This window comes from Mastomys coucha, unplaced genomic scaffold, assembly GCF_008632895.1.
Source record: "Mastomys coucha isolate ucsf_1 unplaced genomic scaffold, UCSF_Mcou_1 pScaffold22, whole genome shotgun sequence".
Taxonomy (NCBI): domain Eukaryota; kingdom Metazoa; phylum Chordata; class Mammalia; order Rodentia; family Muridae; genus Mastomys; species Mastomys coucha.
The window spans coordinates 247,899,705-247,916,343 of NW_022196905.1; the positions used below are offsets into that span (position 1 = coordinate 247,899,705).

The window sequence follows — 16,639 nt, forward strand, 5'->3', positions numbered from 1 at the left end:
AGCTCAGACTCCTCGCAGCGGTGACTCGGCAGCCGCGTCTAGCGTCATCAGTGACAGCCCCGACCCTTGCTACGCTTTGCGTCGCTCTGCCAGGCGCAGTCGCCTCCTCCTCGGCAAATAGTCCTCAGCGGGGTCCGAGTTCTCGGGTCATCCGAGGTGGGAAACCGCACAGGTTGCAGTTGGAGGGACGCGGAGTGGACGAGGAGAGGGAGCCGAGGGGCGGCGTCTTCTCGAGAAGCGCGAGAAGTGAGTTAGAAACTCCCTCTTCGCCTGAGATCCCTCCGCCTGCAGTAGCGGTGGTGAGGCCGAGGGAGCCGCCATTTTGGATGTTCGGTTCCTGCTGCCACTGCTGCCGCCGCCCCCGAAGCTGCTGGTTTCCTTCGAGGTTTCGGGCCGGTGAGTGTCACTCGCGGCACCGAGAGCTGCTTGTGTCTTTGGCTTCGCCGCAGCAGCGAGCGTTTGGCTGGAAACCTCCTGTCAGTCCCAGGGGTCCGGTCTTAGCCTGTGGGGGGCGAGGAGGACCCAGGTTGGGTCAGAAGGGACCAGGGAGCCCCAGGCTTGCTCGGACTTCCTGAGGGCCGACCCTTGGAAGCTTCGGAGCCGGAGCTTCGGTGCGCGGTCGCTTTCCCTACCTTGGTGTTGTCCGGCCGGTGCAGGCCTCCTTGAACCCATTGACTTGATCAGGCTGCGATCCTCCTTTGAAAGCTGGTTCAGGGAGCCTAGGATTTAGCGGGGCGGGCCCCACCCCCGCGTGTCCTCTCTGAGCCACGTATCAGCGTTCTTGTGTTGGGGACTCGGGTCAGATCTGAGAACTCTGAGCATTTCCCACGCAGGGGTAATGCTGCCTGTCCCTGCAGTGCCGTCCACTCAGCCGGACATCAGCCTCGCCTCCCTCTAACCTTCCAACTAACTTCTGGTCCAGAAATTTTCGCTTTTTTTTCCTTCTCTTCCTCCTTTTAAAGAACTCACCTGAGACCTCACTGTTCACTCTTCTCTCCAACTCTCGGTTCTGCGGACGTCAGTTTCTAGTAATTCTCAGGATCTTCTTCCTCATTGCCTGGAACTGTCGGTTATGCTTCCCAGTTAGGGCTTGGTGTCCGAGGGCCGTCGAACCACCTAGGGTGTATTTCAGCAGTAAATGGGTTTAAAGCAGGCCAAGCGGCTTTGGGTGCGAAGGAGCTGTCAGTATACTTTCTGGATTTCCTTTCTGTTCTGAAAGCTAAGCATTGGGGCACTTACTGATACTTTTTTCTTTTGGTGTTATATGTGCTTGAGCACGGGAAGCTACCCTTGGAGAATAATAATCTGACGTAGGTAGAAAGGAAAATAACTTTTTTGGTTCCTATAGGGATTAGTTAACAGAAGAGCGAGCTGAATGGTCTCTTAGTGACCGCACCCCTCAGGTGTTTGTATAGTAATGATCTTTGCTGACTTCGTATGTTGACTTTTCTCAGAGTAGTTAGGTTTTAAGCATCCATTTCCACCATTGCCTGTAGTATTTGCCAGATTATAAACTTCTTAAGGTTTGGTTTGAAACCTGTGGATCCTCAAAGTAATGATAGCTTCATTAATTCTGTTCTTAAAGTCTGTTTGCAGTCCAGTATGCGTGAATAAACAACATTTCACAATAATTCACTGTTATTTCCTACATTTCAAGTTAGGTGAGTGAGGTTGAATCACCCCCCCACCCCCACCCCTGTTTTATCTCCGCCTAGGTTTTTACATCTGCAAAGAGAAATAACTTCTTTGAGATCACAAGTGACCGGAAACCTAAGTTTATAACTTGAACCAAGTTAAATCTCTCAATATTTGTAAACTTTATATTGATGCTATATTTAACATTTTTTGAAGATTTATTTATATTTTTATGTGTGTGAGTGTCTTGCCAGCATGCATATATGTGCATCTCGTGCATGCTCAGTTCCAGTGGAAGTCACAAGAGGGTTTTTGGATCCCCTGGAAATGGAATTCTAGGCAGTTGTGAGCTGCCATGTGGGTTTTGGGAACTGAATCCATGTCTTCTATAAGAGCAGTAAGCGCTTTTAACTGTTGAGCCATCTCTCCAGTCCTGTGATGCTTTATTAAGCTTTTAAAATGTGACTACAGGTAAATTCTTTACAGGTCGTACAGTGGCACAAAGGACAGTATTTTCAGTGTAGACATGCTGTGCTCTTGTTGTTTTAAGAAGCTCCTTCAGAACTGTTAATTCTTGTTAGTTATGAGTTCTGTGAGTGTGTTGCTCTGAAGTTGTTCAGTTTTCTTTTGCTTTAAAAAGAACTCAGGCATGTGTCTTCTTGTATGTTACCGCTGACATTTTCAGTTTTTGAGTTTACTTTTTGAACAAGTATTGAAAGAACTATCGAAGTTATTTAACTCAGTTCATGTTATGGTTTAACATACTGGGATTTAAATGTCATTCATTCTTAGATGGTTTGCAGTTTACCTTGAGAAAGTACCCTTTTGCTAAACAAATTATTAGCAAAGTGCCGTTCTGTGTTCCATTGATCAGCACATATATGAATGTCTACTTTGTCTTGGCTGTTGAGAATTTCACTAGAAGTTAACATTTGTATTTAGTAAACTTCCATTTATCTCCTTCCTTCTTCTCTGCGCCCCCCCCCCCCCAAACGTGGTTTTGCTCAATTGCTCAGGCTGGCTTTAATTTGTGACCCTCCTACCTTATCTGAGTAGCTGAGATTAACAGGTCTGTGCCACCAGGACTGGCCCAGCTTTTGGTTTTTGAGACAGTCTTCTTATGTAGCTCAGGTTGGCCTGGAACTTGTATACTTAACTCATCTTCCCAGGGCTGGGGCTGCAGGCATGTGCTGCTCCAAGGGATGTAGTATGTCCAGCCCCACTCATTTTCTTTGGTAAAGGTAAATGTTTTTTTGATCCAGTCTGTTTTGCTGACAGCAACCATATATTCTAAGGGTGAATTTTAGAATGAAACTAAAGTGTAGAAATTTCCAATAATGCCTTGCTGATATTTAACCCTGGCTTATTTTTAAAAAGTCAGATAGTGGGATGTAACTCCATGGTAGAGTGCTAGCCTAGCATACTTAAAGCTATAGGTTCTATCCTACCCTACCTCCCAGGAAGTCAGAATCAAAAAAAAAAAAAAAAAATTAAAACTAGACATAATACAAAGCAGATAAAATAGTTTAAATGAATCATTAAATCCTTATGCAGGCATAATAGGTCAAATGAGTTCTTTCAAAAGTTATTTTTAATTTGAAAAGTTGAATTGGAATCTACATATCTAGACAGATTTCAAAATGTTTAATCCCTTTTTGCATTTGATAGAGACTTAAATTTTTGTGTATATAATGGGAGATAGCTGATTAAAACTTGAAAATTCTTAGATTTAGTTGACGAGAATGTAAAAATAAAACCTTTATTGAGAGAGATGAGTGGTTAAGAGCACTCACAGCTCTTCCAGAAGATCAAGGTTTGGTTTGGTTCCCAGCACCCACATGGGTGCTTACAATTGTCTGTGACTCCAGTTTCAGAAATCTGACTCTGGCTTCTAGGGTGCTCCAGGTGTGTGTTGGTCCAAACAAATCTATCTATCTATCTATCTATCTATCTATCTATCTATCTATCTATCTGTCTATCTAATCTACCTACCTATCCAACCTGATCTATCTATCTATCTATCTATCTATCTATCTATCTATCTATCTATCTCTTTATGTTAGGTGCTTGCATCTTAATTCTATTAATTTCTTTTTTTAAGGCTGGATTTCTCTTTGTAGCCCTCTTCCTGTCCTAGACACATTATATAGACCACACTGGATTGGAACTCGAGTTCTGACTGCCTAAGCCTCCTTCCTAGGATCAAAGTATGTGCAACCACACCTGTCCTGCATTTTAATCTTAATTCTGTATGACTTGTTTTCAAGTCTTGATTTTAGGCTTTTAAGAAATCTCCATACTGTAAAGCTTGTGGGTTGGGCTGGAGAGACAGCTCAGCGTTGAAGAGCACTGACTTCTCTTTCAGAGGTCCTGAGTTCAATTCCCAGCAACCACGTGGTGGCTCACAACCATATGTAATGGTTTGCACTCTTCTGGAGTGTGCCTGAAGACAGCTACAGTGTACAAATATAAATAAAAATAAATAAATCATTAAAAAAGCTGGGCAGTGGTGGCGCATGCCTTCAATCCCAGCACTTGGGAGGCAGAGGCAGGCGGATTTCTGAGTTAGAGGCTAGCCTGGTCTACAGAGTGAGTTCCAGGACAGCCAGGGCTACACAGAGAAACCTTGCCTGGAAAAAAACAAAAAACAAACAACAACAACAAAAAAACAAAACCAAAACAAAACAAACAAAAAAAACCCACCAACCAACCAAACCAAAAACTCCATTACTTTTATCTCTTACTTATCACTTTATATTTTAAAATTTTATTAACTTTGTGTATGTATTTGTGAATGCATGTATATTTATGCTGTGGAGAGTGTGGAGGTCAGAAGACAACTTAAATTTAAGCAAAAAGTGTATTTTATTTATATTGGCGTTTTGCTTGTATGATGTCTGGGCATCATGTGTATACTTGGTACCCACGAAGGCCATAAGTTGGAGTTACACAGACAGTTGTGAGTCACCATGTAAATGGTGGGAATCAAACCACAGTCTTCTGCAAGAGCAGTCAATGCTCTTAACTTCTGAGCCATCTCTCTAGCCTCCAGAGGGCAACTTTTGAGGGTTCTTGGCTTCTTCCTTGTTGAGGTAGTCTCTTCTATCTGCCTTCCATCTTGGGATTATAGATGAGCCAAATATATTTTGTGGATAGGTTCTGAAGAGTGGGCTCAACTCGTCTTGCTTGGCAAGTGCTTTTAACTGCTGAGACATCTCCCTGGTACTTTGTAAAGAAAATTTTAATAATTGATTTTTTATTTTTGTTTTTCGTTTTTTTTATGAGACAAGGTTTCTCTGTGTAGCCCTGGCTGTCCTGGAACTCACTGTGTAGACCAGGCTGGCCTCGAACTCAGAAATCCGCCTGCCTCTGCCTCCCAAGTGCTGGGATTACAGGCGTGCACCACCACCGCCTGGCAAGGTAATCTAGTTTTTTGTTTTTTGTTTTTGGATTTTCGAGACAGGGTTTCTCTGTGTAGCCTTGGCTGTCCTGGAACTCATTCTGTAGACCAGGCTGGCCTCGATAATAACTGATTTTTACTTTATGCTTATTGGTGTTTTGCCTGCATATGTGTCTGTGTGAGGGTCTCAGAAGTCCTAGAACTGGAGCTAGAGCAGTTATGAGCTGCCATGTGGATACTGGGAATTGAACCCTTGTCCTCTGGAAGAGTTGTATTGCTCTTAACTACTCACCACTTCTACAGCACCCTTTTATTTCTTTTTGAAACAAGGTGTTACTGTGAATCTCAAGGTGGCCTTAAACCCACAAACTTTCTGCGGGGCAGTGGTGGCGCACGCCTTTAATCCCAGCACTTGGGAGGCAGAGGCAGGCGGATTTCTGACCAGCTTGATCTACAGAGTGAGTTCCAGGACAGCCAGGGCTATAGCGAGAAACTCTGTCTCGAAAAATAAAAAAACAAAACAAAACCCTACGACCTTTCTGTTTCAGCCTCCCTAGATCTTTTATTACAGGCATTTGCTTTCAGGCTCTGTCTTCCTCAGTTTCTTAGGCAGGATATTTAAAGTAGCAAGCAATTTTAGAATTAAGAGACTATGTAAAGCTGGGCATGGTAGTTTTTGCCTGTAATGTAGCATACAGGAAGCAGAGGTATAAAGATCATTGCAAATTTTAGGCCAGCCTGATCTGCATAGGAAGTCCAGTGCCTGCTAGGGCAAGCTTCAAAACTGGACTCCATAAATAACCGTAACAACAGCCACAATAGAAAGAGAAAGTTATATAAATTCATATTTCTTGGCTTGTATGTTTTGAAAATCTGTTCTTAAGATTTTTCCAAAATAGGTGTGTGTGTTTATAGAAAATTTAATTTCAATGAGGGTAGAGAAGAGAAAAGTGAAAAAGGAATATAATTTCTCCTTGAAAATACCTACAAGCTGCTTTTTCGTCTCTAAAAGGATAATATAAGTATCTTGGCATGAGTTTTGGTTACTAGGAATATGAAAGTGTGAAAGGTTTAGGTTGTCAAAGCTGTTGAATCAGCATTAGCTAGCACTTTAATATCAAAGATTAGGGTGAGATGATTGGCCTGAGAAATGCTTTTTCACTAAGCTTTTGGAAGGTTAGCTTGTTAGTGCTTATTGAAACCATTGGGAATAAAATTAACAAGTTAGAAACGTCATAGAAGAGTAGGTTAGGAAGAAAAAAAAATTTTTTAAGATGAAGAAAATCTATGAGATCCTTGTACTTTCTAAATAATTAAACACATCCTAGAGGCAATAATTTTTTCTCCCATTCTGTTGCTAGCACACAATGGTCACTTTTGCTTAATAGACAGTTGCTTTGCTAACTCCAGCTTGTTTGTTGTCGTTCTTTGTGTTCTTGCTTTACTGAGCATCCCAAACTTTCTAGCCTGTCCCACACTTTGGAGTTAATATTACCGATTGCTGATCTAACAGATATGATCAAGGATCTTTGGAGCTGTGAATTAACTTTGTTTTCTTTTCTTTACAAGCTTTTGGGTTAAATTAAGATTGGCACAGAGGAAGAATAAGAGCATTCTCTCTATAAGTACCCTCATCAGACACAGGATTTTGGGAAGTAGCCTCCATCATTCCCTCCCAGCCATCTAGGCCCCAGTGGAACTGCCTAAAGGCCCCAAAGCACAAGTACAATGACATAAGCACATGTGCCACTTAGTACAAAAGTCAATGAGAAACTGTTCATTATCACAATTTTAATATGTGAGATAATTTACAAAGTAGTCAGATATGCCACTGAGGATCTAATTTGTCTATAAATTATTTCTTTAAAAATAAAGAGGAATCAAAATTTATGTCTAACCATTTAAATGTATTTGCTGAACAAAGAAAAAATATTTTAATTTCATCTAAGCTTTCAAAACCAAGTAATCTGCCTTCTCATTTCCATAATATGCCTAATCCAGACAGACACTTAACTTAATGCAAAGTTACCTTTTTTCTTAAGAGTTGGAGGTTTTCAGAAGCTTTTCTACCTCTCCTGCAAGATCTCTGCACATCTCTGAGGAGCCCATGCAGCTGGGCATGGTAGCATATGCCTTTAAACCCAGTACCTGGGCTTCACAGAGAAACCCTGTCTTGAAAACCAAAACCAACCAACCGAAGACTAGATGATCTGTACTATTTCGTTGTAAGAAGAGTCCCAGTTGTATTCTTACAGCTTAAAATTAGGGAAGTTATTTTTAAATTCTCACTATTAAGAAATTTTAGTCATGACCAAGGCTTAGTGGCATATGCCTTTAATCTCAGCATTCAGGAGGTAGAGGCATATGCATCTCTGAGTTGGAGGCCAGCCTTGTCTAAAGAAGAAGTTCCAGGACTGCCAGGACTACACAGAAAAACCAAAAGTAAAAATAAAAATAAAAATAAATTCAGTTTAAAGCTAAAGAAAAGGAAGATAAACTAGTGTTTAAATTCCTTTTTAAAAAAAGTCTTAGCCAGGCAGTGGTGGCGCACGCCTTTAATCCCAGCACTTGGGAGGCAGAGGCAGGCGGGTTTCTGAGTTGGAGGCCAGCCTGGTCTACAGAGTTCGTTCCAGGACAGCCAGGCCTACACAGAGAAACCCTGTCTCGAAAAACAAAACAACAACAACAGCAACAACAACAACAACAAAAAAACCAAAGAAAAAAGTCTTAATACAAGGTTTCTCTTTCCATGCTTTGAAATACTTGAAAATATCTTAAAAAATATGAAAATACTGATTTGAGATGATTGGAAAACTAAAAATAAGCATACTATATAGAGTTAACTGAATCTTTGTAAATGTTAAGTTTTGATATGATTATTGAGGGACAAAACTTAGTTTTAAGAAGAAAAGAAAAGAAAAGACCTTTCCTGGGAGTATATCTTTGCTGCTTAAAAATCTTATTTATTTATTTTTATTTATTTACTTATTTATTTATTTGCTCATGCATGTGGGCATAGGCAGAGCCCAGGTGCTGATTATTTCTATTTGATTATACTATTTTGTCACAAACTCTGATCTTTTTGCTGTTCCCTGGTATGTTCTCCCTCTCTCTCTCTCTCTCTCTCTCTCTCTCTCTATCTCTATCTCTATCTCTATCTCTATCTATCTGAGACAGGGTCTTACTATGTAGCGCTGGGTGTCCTGGAACTTAGTCTGTAGACCAGATTGGTCTTGAACTAACAAAGATCTACCTGCCTCTGCCTCTTGAGTGCTAGAATTAAAGGGATAGGATACTATGGCAGGTCTTCATATTATTTTTAATGTAACATTCCAGCTATACTTGTAATGCTTTTCTTCCACCTGGAACCCCCCCCCCCCCCGGAATGCAATATCGTTCCAGGTGAGGGAGCAGGACAGATTTTTTTTTAGTACATGCTAAATGGTTTTTATATTTTGAGCTTCTAGAAACCAAAATTCAAATTTGTGGCATACAATGTAATGACTGGCACTTAGTGCTTGGTCTTCAAAATGGATGCTGTAGGTGAAAATAATATAGAATTGTTCAGGTACTCTTACATATAGTAATTGGTCCAGTCTAGAGCAATTGACTGCTGTTATGCAGGTCTATTATTTGTGATACAAAGAGCTGATGCCAGCCAAAAAGTTTGTCTTCAGGTATGCAAAATAGCCTTTATCACCTGTAACACACTGGGAGAGCAGGGCATTTACAAGCATAAAGTCAGAACACTGCCCTAGAGAATCATACATAGAAAATTACATTGAAATTGACATTAAAAGTTTTTGTTTTGGCCTGGCGGTGGTGGTGCACACCTTTAATCCCAGCACTTGGGAGGCAGAGGCAGGTGGATTTCTGAATTCGAGGCCAGCCTGCTCTACAGAGTGAGTTCCAGGACAGCCAGGGCTACTCAGAGAAACCCTGGCTGGAAAAACCAAAAAAAAAAAAAAAAATTCAAAACTATTTCTAATGTGTAAACACCAGCAACAAAACAGAAAGCAAGTAATCTTATCTGTGTTTCTTTGAAATGTTTGGGTATTTAGATGTTTAAATCTAAAGTTGACATTAGCCAGGGACTCTTACTAATTTATCTATTGGAAGCTTCGGTGTCAGTCAAGAAGTCTCACGTCTCACCATCTGCCTTTCTTTTTTTTTTTTTTTTGGTTTTTCGAGACAGGGTTTCTCTGTATAGCCCTGGCTGTCCTGGAGCTCACTCTGTAGACTAGGCTGGCCTTGAACTCAGAAATCCACCTGCTTCTGTCTCCCAAGTGCTGGGATTAAAGGCATGCGCCGCCACCATGCCCGGCTCCATCCACCTTTCTTGTCAGTATTTGCTATGTAATTTGTTTTGTCAAGAAAACTCTTACCAGCAGTCTTAGCCTCTTTTCCAGATTTAGAGTCTTTTCTTTTACAGTCTTACAGAGAATGTGTTGGAAGTTCATTGATAAGTTATTGACTCCCTTTCATGTTTTGTCTGTTTTTGAGACAGTGCCTCACTTTGTAACCTTGACTGGCCTGGATCTTGCTACGTAGACTAGGTTGGTCTTGATCTTATAGAGATTTGCCTGCCTCTGCCTTCTAAGTCTCAGCTCCCTTGTGTTTTAATAAAGTACTTTTATGATTCTGAGATTTTTTTTTTTTTCATTTTTCATTTGTTTTTTGAGACAGGGTTTCACTGTAAGTCTGGTTGGCCTAGGACTTGATATGTAGACAGACTTAGCTGGCCTCAAACTTACAACATGCCGCTATATCGATTAACACGGTGTGTCGATTAAGCCTAGTTTTATTTTTCTATAAAAATATAACCTATTGTAATAAGTGAACAAAATTGAAAGGATTTTAAGGAAGCTATTGATGATCTTCCATGGTTGCTCTCCAACTGTTTTGCCTAGAGGATGGGCATCCTTCAGTGTTTCTGGGGTCTTTTTTTTAATGATTTTTTTTTTTTTGAGATAGTGTTTCTCTGTCTATCCCTGACTGTCTTGGAGTGCTGGGACTAACACTGTGCACCACCACTGCCCAGCTGTTTCTGAATTTTTACATACTATGTTGACATAAATGTGCATATGTAGTTATTTTTACTAAAGAAAGGTCAAACTATATTACTCCATAAAAAACTTCTCATAACATGTTGAAGTCAGTAGATACATTGCCATCATGATCTTTTAAATAGTTTCATTATGACTTCTAGCATAGCTTTGTGTTTTCCGAGACAGCGTTTTCTCTATGTAGTCTTTGGCTGTCCTGGAAAGCTCTGTAGACTAGGCTAACCTGAAACTCAGATGTAGGCTTGCTTCTGCCTCCTGACTTCTGGGATTAAAGGTGTGTGCCACCACCACTAGGCTAGAGCCTAGTTTATTTGACTATATTTTCCTGTTGACATTTAGGTAGTTTCCAAATTAAAAAAAAAGATTTATTATTTTTGTGTATAAATGTTTTGCTGGCCTAATATTTATATGTATACCACCTCCATGCTTGGTGCCTGGGAGGCCAGAGAGGGTGTTGGATTCTCTGAAGTGGAGTTTTGTTTTTTATTTTTTTGTTTGTTTTTCGAGACAGGGTTTCTCTGTATAGCTCTGGCTGTCCTGGAACTCACTCTGTAGATCAGACTGGCCTCTGAAGTAGAGTTTTGGATGGTTATAAGCTGCCATGTGGTTCTAGAAACCAAACCAAGAGCCCTAACCATTGGGCCATCTCCAGCTCTTAGTCCATATTTTTGTCATTATAGACAATTTGTACTTATAGGTGCTAGCATATTTGCTGATATTTTTTAATTCTATAACTAGAATCTCAAACATGGGATTTTTAGGTTTAACAGAAGTATATTTTAGATTGTATTATTAATTATGTGTCAGTGTATAGTGTTGTATATGTGCCCATGGCGGCCATAAGAGAGTGTGTTGGATCCTCTGGAGTTAGAATTACAGGTAGAACCTGGGCACTGGGAACTAAATATTGGGTCCTCTGAAAGAACAACAAGTGCTCTTATGTACTGAGCTGTTTGTAATGCCCCCAAAAGTTTTTTTTTAAATTTATTTCTATTGTCAGATTACTCTAAATAGGTTGCTATAATTTATACCTTGAGGTGGCTCAACAGGTAGAGGTGCTTGCTGTACAAGTCTGTGTTAGTAGTGAGCTTTTTGTAATGACATAGGTTTCTAAACATTAGATATATAAAACATGACAAGTGACATTAAAGTAATTGAGAAAAGAATGGTTTATTTAGTCCTAGAATAACCTGGAGTTAACAAATGGTCTGAGATTTGGGGTGTTCTGTAGGCCAGTCTAAAATCCAGGGTGTAATTTTGACTGGCTTTACGCTTTTTCAGCCAACAGTGTGTTGGGATCACAACGTATGAGCCACAGTTCCATGTCAGTGTAAGGTTCTTGTGTGACTTATTTAGAGAGCCAGCTGGTCAGGACTAAAGAAATCATTTTCCTCAATTATGTTGTCACTTAGGTTTTACATTTCTGTTCTGTTGTTTCATTTCTTTTCCTAGTATCTTTGCTTTGTTCCCTATTTTTAATTAGTGTGTGTGTGTGTGTGTGTGTGTGTGTGTGTGTGTGTATCAGAGGACAAGTTGCAGGAGTCATTTTTTCTTTTGTGAGTCCTAGGAATTGACCTTAGGTCATAATACTGGGCAGCAAGTGATTCTGTCTGCTGAGCCATCTTATTGACCATGCTTTGCTGCCCTGAATTTTTTTTAAAATTTTATTTATTATTATAAATAAGTACACTGTACCAGAAGAGGGTGTTAGGTCTCATTTTGGGTGGTTGTGAGCCACCATGTGGTTGCTGGGATTTGAACTCAAGACCTTTGAAAGAGCAGTCGGTCCTCTTACCCACTGAGCCATCTTGCCAACCAAAGATTTCTTTCTTTCTTTCTTTCTTTTTCTTTCTTTCTTTCTTTCTTTCTTTCTTTCTTTCTTTCTTTCTTTCTTTCTTTCTTTCTTTCTTTCTTTCTTTTGGTTTTTCGAGACAGGGTTTCTCTGTGTAGCCCTGGCTGTCCTGAAACTCACTCTGTAGAGCAGGCTGGCCTCAAACTCAGAAATCTGCCTGTCTTTGCCTCCCAAGTGCTGGGATGAAAGGCATGCGCCACCACCACCCATCTTTTGTCTTTCTTACTGGATTTATTCTAGGTGTTTATTTCACCACTGTTGTTACTCTTTTTTTTTTTTTTGTTTTTGTTTTTGTTTTTTCGTGGCAGGATTTCTCTGTGTAGCCCTGGCTGTCCTGGAACTCTCTCTGTAGATCAGGCTGGCCTCGAACTCAGAAATCCGCCTGCCTCTGCCTCCCAGGTGCTGGGATTAAAGGCATGTGCCACCACTGCCCGGCCTTGATGAAATTTATTGTTCCTTTTGTTAATATTAGGATGGGGAAGGTAAAATTGCTTCTTTATTAGTGTAAACTTTAATACTTACCTGATTTATGTATTGCTGTTTACTTGACCTTTGTTGATGTTCATGCATCTTAGTACTACTCAGTGGTTTGGTAATATGCTTGCATTTTCACATCGTTTTTTTTTTTTTTTTTTTAATTTCAGTGTCCTTGAATTTTGGTATGAATAAGTTAATCATAAGAAAGGATTGCTGTTGCAGTTAAGGGAGAATTGAACTTAAGGCCTCTTAGAGGAATGCCAGTTGGCTGCCCTTACAAGGCTGTGGTGCTATTTCTGTGTGGTTACATATTCTACCACATACTTTTTTGTTTTGAAGAGCCAGAAATTTCATTTTAGTAGTTTACCTAGGGATGACTCAGGTCACACTGACCAGGTGGAGAGTCAGAATTGTTGAAGTGTAGTTCACAGGAGCTGTGTTCTTCATTGGAACTCCATGTCTGGTTCCCACAGTGTGCTCTGCCTTGTATGGAGGTTACTTTGGGAGTTGAATAACTTGGGGCTGATCAATATTAGGAAGTTGTATTTTGAGCTGGAAATGAGCATATAAAATTAGTCTTTAATGTTGTTGCATTGAATCATGTGAAACCCGATATATTAACTAACCTGTTCTTCAAATATATTTAAGCTCTTAGCAAAACAATAATGTTCATTTATATTTGTATAGGTGTTTTTGCATGTATGTTATATGACATTTACATGCCTGGTGTATGCAGAAGCAAGAAGACGGAACCAGATCCCTTGGAACTGGAGTTACTGATGTTTATAAACTGCCATGTGTGGTGCTGTGAATCCATTACATGTTCTTTTGTTCATTCATTTATTCGTTCATTCATTCATTCATTCATTCATTCGTGTGTGTGTGTGTGTGTGTGTGTGTGTGTGTGTGTGTGTGTGTGTGTTTGTGTGTGTGGTGGAGTGGTGTACATGAGGAGGTCAGAGGAACTTTGGGGAATTGGTTCTCTCCTTCCACATTGTGAGTCCCAGGAATCAAACTCAGGTCTCAGTCGGATTCACAGCCCCTATACAGCAGTAAGCACCTTTTATTTGTTGAACTATCTTGTTGACCAAGTTATGTTCTGATACTAACCTTCCTTAACGCCGTAGACCTTACTTTTACAAACACATTTCTTCATATTGAGGAAGTAAGTATCTTCCTTCCCATGTTCTCACCTCATTCTCCATTGCCTGAGAAAAGCACTAAGACACTGGGAGATATTAGAAAGGAAAATCCCACCGGGCGGTGGTGGCACACGCCTTTTAATCCCAGCACTTGGGAGGCAGAGGCAGAAGGATTTCTGAGTTTGAGGCCAGCCTGGTCTACACAGTGAGTTCCAGGACAGCCAGGGCTACACACAGAGAAGCCCTGTCTCAGAAAACCAAAAAAAAAAAAAAGGAAAATCCTGAATTTTTTTTTTTTAAGCCAGTGGCTCATATAGACCAGGCATGCTTTTGCACTTTTTTTTATTAAGTTTTATTTTATTTGCCTGGATGTATGCATGTCTGTGTACCATGTGTGTGTCTGGTGCCCAAGGAGGCCAAAAGAGGACAATTGGACAGATTGCAGTGATAGATAATTATGAGTTGCAATGTCAATATGAATTGAACGTCAGCCCTTGGAAAGCATTCATTGCTTTTAACCACTGAATCATTTCTCTGTCCTTTGACTTTGAATTTCTAAGCTTCTAATCCTCTGTTTGGGACATGTATTTACCCCATCCCTGATTTTTATGGTGATGGGGATTGAACTTGGGACTTTGTTAATGTTAGGCAAGTGCTCTACCAACTGAGTTCAATCTCCTCTCTGCCTTCCTCCCTTACTTTATTTATTTATTTATTTTTAGACAGGGTTTCTCTGTGTAGTCCTGGCTTGTTGGTTTTTCCAGACAGGGTTTCTCTGTGTAGCCCTGGCTGGCCTCAAACTCAGAAATCCGCCTGCCTCTGCCTCCCAAGAGCTGAGATTAAAGGCGTGTGCCACCACTGCCCGGCCGATTCTCATTCTTAAGTTTCCCCATTCTTGCTTCTTTTCTTTTAAAAATTAATTAAATTTGTTTTTTTGTATGGATGTACACAGGATTTATAGACCACTCTCATTACCTTCTCCCAGCCTCACTTGTTTAGTGCCCTGCTGCAGTCAGAGTGCAACTTGCAAATGCACTAGCTTAGTTATATATATGAAACAAAAATCTGGCATCATTAAACATAAAAGTATGGACCGATTATGAGAGGGAAATTATGGGGTGGTGGTTTGTTTAGTTAATTTAGGCTCTTAACACACAGTCCATGCCTGGATATTATGTAGCAATCAGTAGCAAAGGAAGCTGCAGTCTCATTCCTTAGACAAGCCCCCCCCCTTTTTTTTTAGCAAGAAAAACCTATTCAAGAAAAATCCTCCTTGTTGGTTAGAAAAGCGAGTGGTTTTAATGTTGAAAAGTTGGCTTTTAATTTAGATTTTTTTAAAAGAAGATTTAAGAGTTCAAATGTCTTTAGGTTGAGAAGACAAATGACCTTGTAGCCTTAGGAGCTTTATCAGCCTTTTGGTTTGTGTTCTTGGCTTTTGGCTGTCAGTAGCTCAGAGCTCTCAGCAGGTAGTGAGTTCTGTTGTGGGAAGAAAGTTATCTAGGCCAGGAACTGGGCTGAGTCCTGGCTGCCCTTTTTGAAGCAGAGCAGCCCGCATACCTTCACTTCACGTGCTTTGGAAGAACAAATACATATTCTTTAGATAAGACTACTTTGGTATTCCAGATTCAATAAAAACAGTATTTATTGTGCTTATACTCAGAGGTGAGGAAGAGATAAGGGGGACTATACAAGGATGACCTTGGGGATATTGTCCTGGCGTGAGTGAGGAAGTGAGCACTTCAGGGGACACAAGTGGTCATCCTGGCTTGAGAATGCTCTTACTCCTTATGGGGCTCTTTATTCCTTGTGGAAAGTGACTGTTTTCTTCATTTGGGTCATAACTTTTAGAATCAAAACAGTCAGTTGTTCAGCTTTTTTCCCTCTGAGTGTTTATCTGTAATTTAATATGTTGGGTTTTTTTTTGAGATTTATTTATTTTTATTTTATGTGTATGGATTTTTTTGTTTGTTTGTTTGTTTGGATGTTTTGTATGCATGCATGTCTGTACCACTTGTGTGCAGAAGAGGGCATTGGATCCCCTGGAATTGGAGTTACAGTTGTGAGCTGCTGTGTGGGTACTGGGAATTGAGCTTGGTACTCTGGAAGAGCAGGCAGTGCTGTGGTCATAATTCTAATTACACTTTGAATATCGAAAATAACCTCATTTAGCTTAAGCCCCCAAACCCAATTTCACTTAACTTTTGGACAGAACATTTTCTAAATGGCCGGACATGGCTTTGTATACTTGTAATCCCAGCACATGAGCAGGAGGAATTTTAGTCCTAGTTTGGGTTGCAGAGTTTTCTAAAATAAATTTTACAGGTTGAAGATGTATTGCTTGCCTAGCATGCATGGGTCCTTAGGTTTGATTTCCCAACACTGAACAAACCAGGTGGGGTTGAACATAGCTTCAGGAGTTTAACAAACTGAAGAAAGACTTAGGACCTTAGAACGCCATTGGATGCTTTTTGCTAGCATACTAACTAGATAGCCTCAATTCCTTCCCTTCCATGTGCGAATGAGTGTGTGAGTGAACCTTCAGATCTTACTGTTCTCCTCCTAGTCTTTTGGGACATGGTCTCTCAATGACCCTGGAATTCAATCACTGTCTTTTTGCATAGGCTTGTGGCCAGGAAAACCCAGTTTTTCCTGTCTTTGCTTCTTTTCCCTCCCCAATCCTCAATGCTGGCGGTACAGTCATGAGTGTGCTATGTCTGGGGCTTGTTGGTGCTGAGATCTGAAGTCTGGTCCTCATGTTTGTACAACAAGTGTACATTTATTTATTCGTTCTTTCATTCATTCATTCGTGTGTGTGTGTGTGTGTGTGTGTGTGTGTGTGTGTGTGTGTGTGTGTGTGGTGGAGTGGTGTACATGAGGAGGTCAGAGGAACTTTGGGGGAATTGGTTCTCTCCTTCCACATTGTGAGTCCCAGGAATCAAATTCAGGTCTCAGTAGGATTCACAGCACCTATACAGCAGTAAGCAACATAAAAATCAGGCATGGGGTAAATACATGTCCCAAACAGAGGATTAGAAGCTTAGAAATTCAAAGTCAAAGGACAGAGAAA

At 40.5% G+C, this 16,639-nt stretch overlaps 1 protein-coding gene across 2 annotated transcripts in view; it reads left to right on the plus strand.

The window, feature by feature from the left end:
- The first annotated feature begins 58 nt into the window (after nt 1-58).
- Ap1g1 (adaptor related protein complex 1 subunit gamma 1) overlaps nt 59-16,639 on the plus strand; it is an 86,527-nt gene continuing 69,946 nt past the window's right edge. For both annotated transcript variants that reach the window (XM_031341404.1, XM_031341405.1), the window contains exon 1: nt 59-396. The gene's annotated coding sequence lies outside the window, so the exon portion shown is untranslated. The remainder of the gene's footprint in view (nt 397-16,639) is intronic.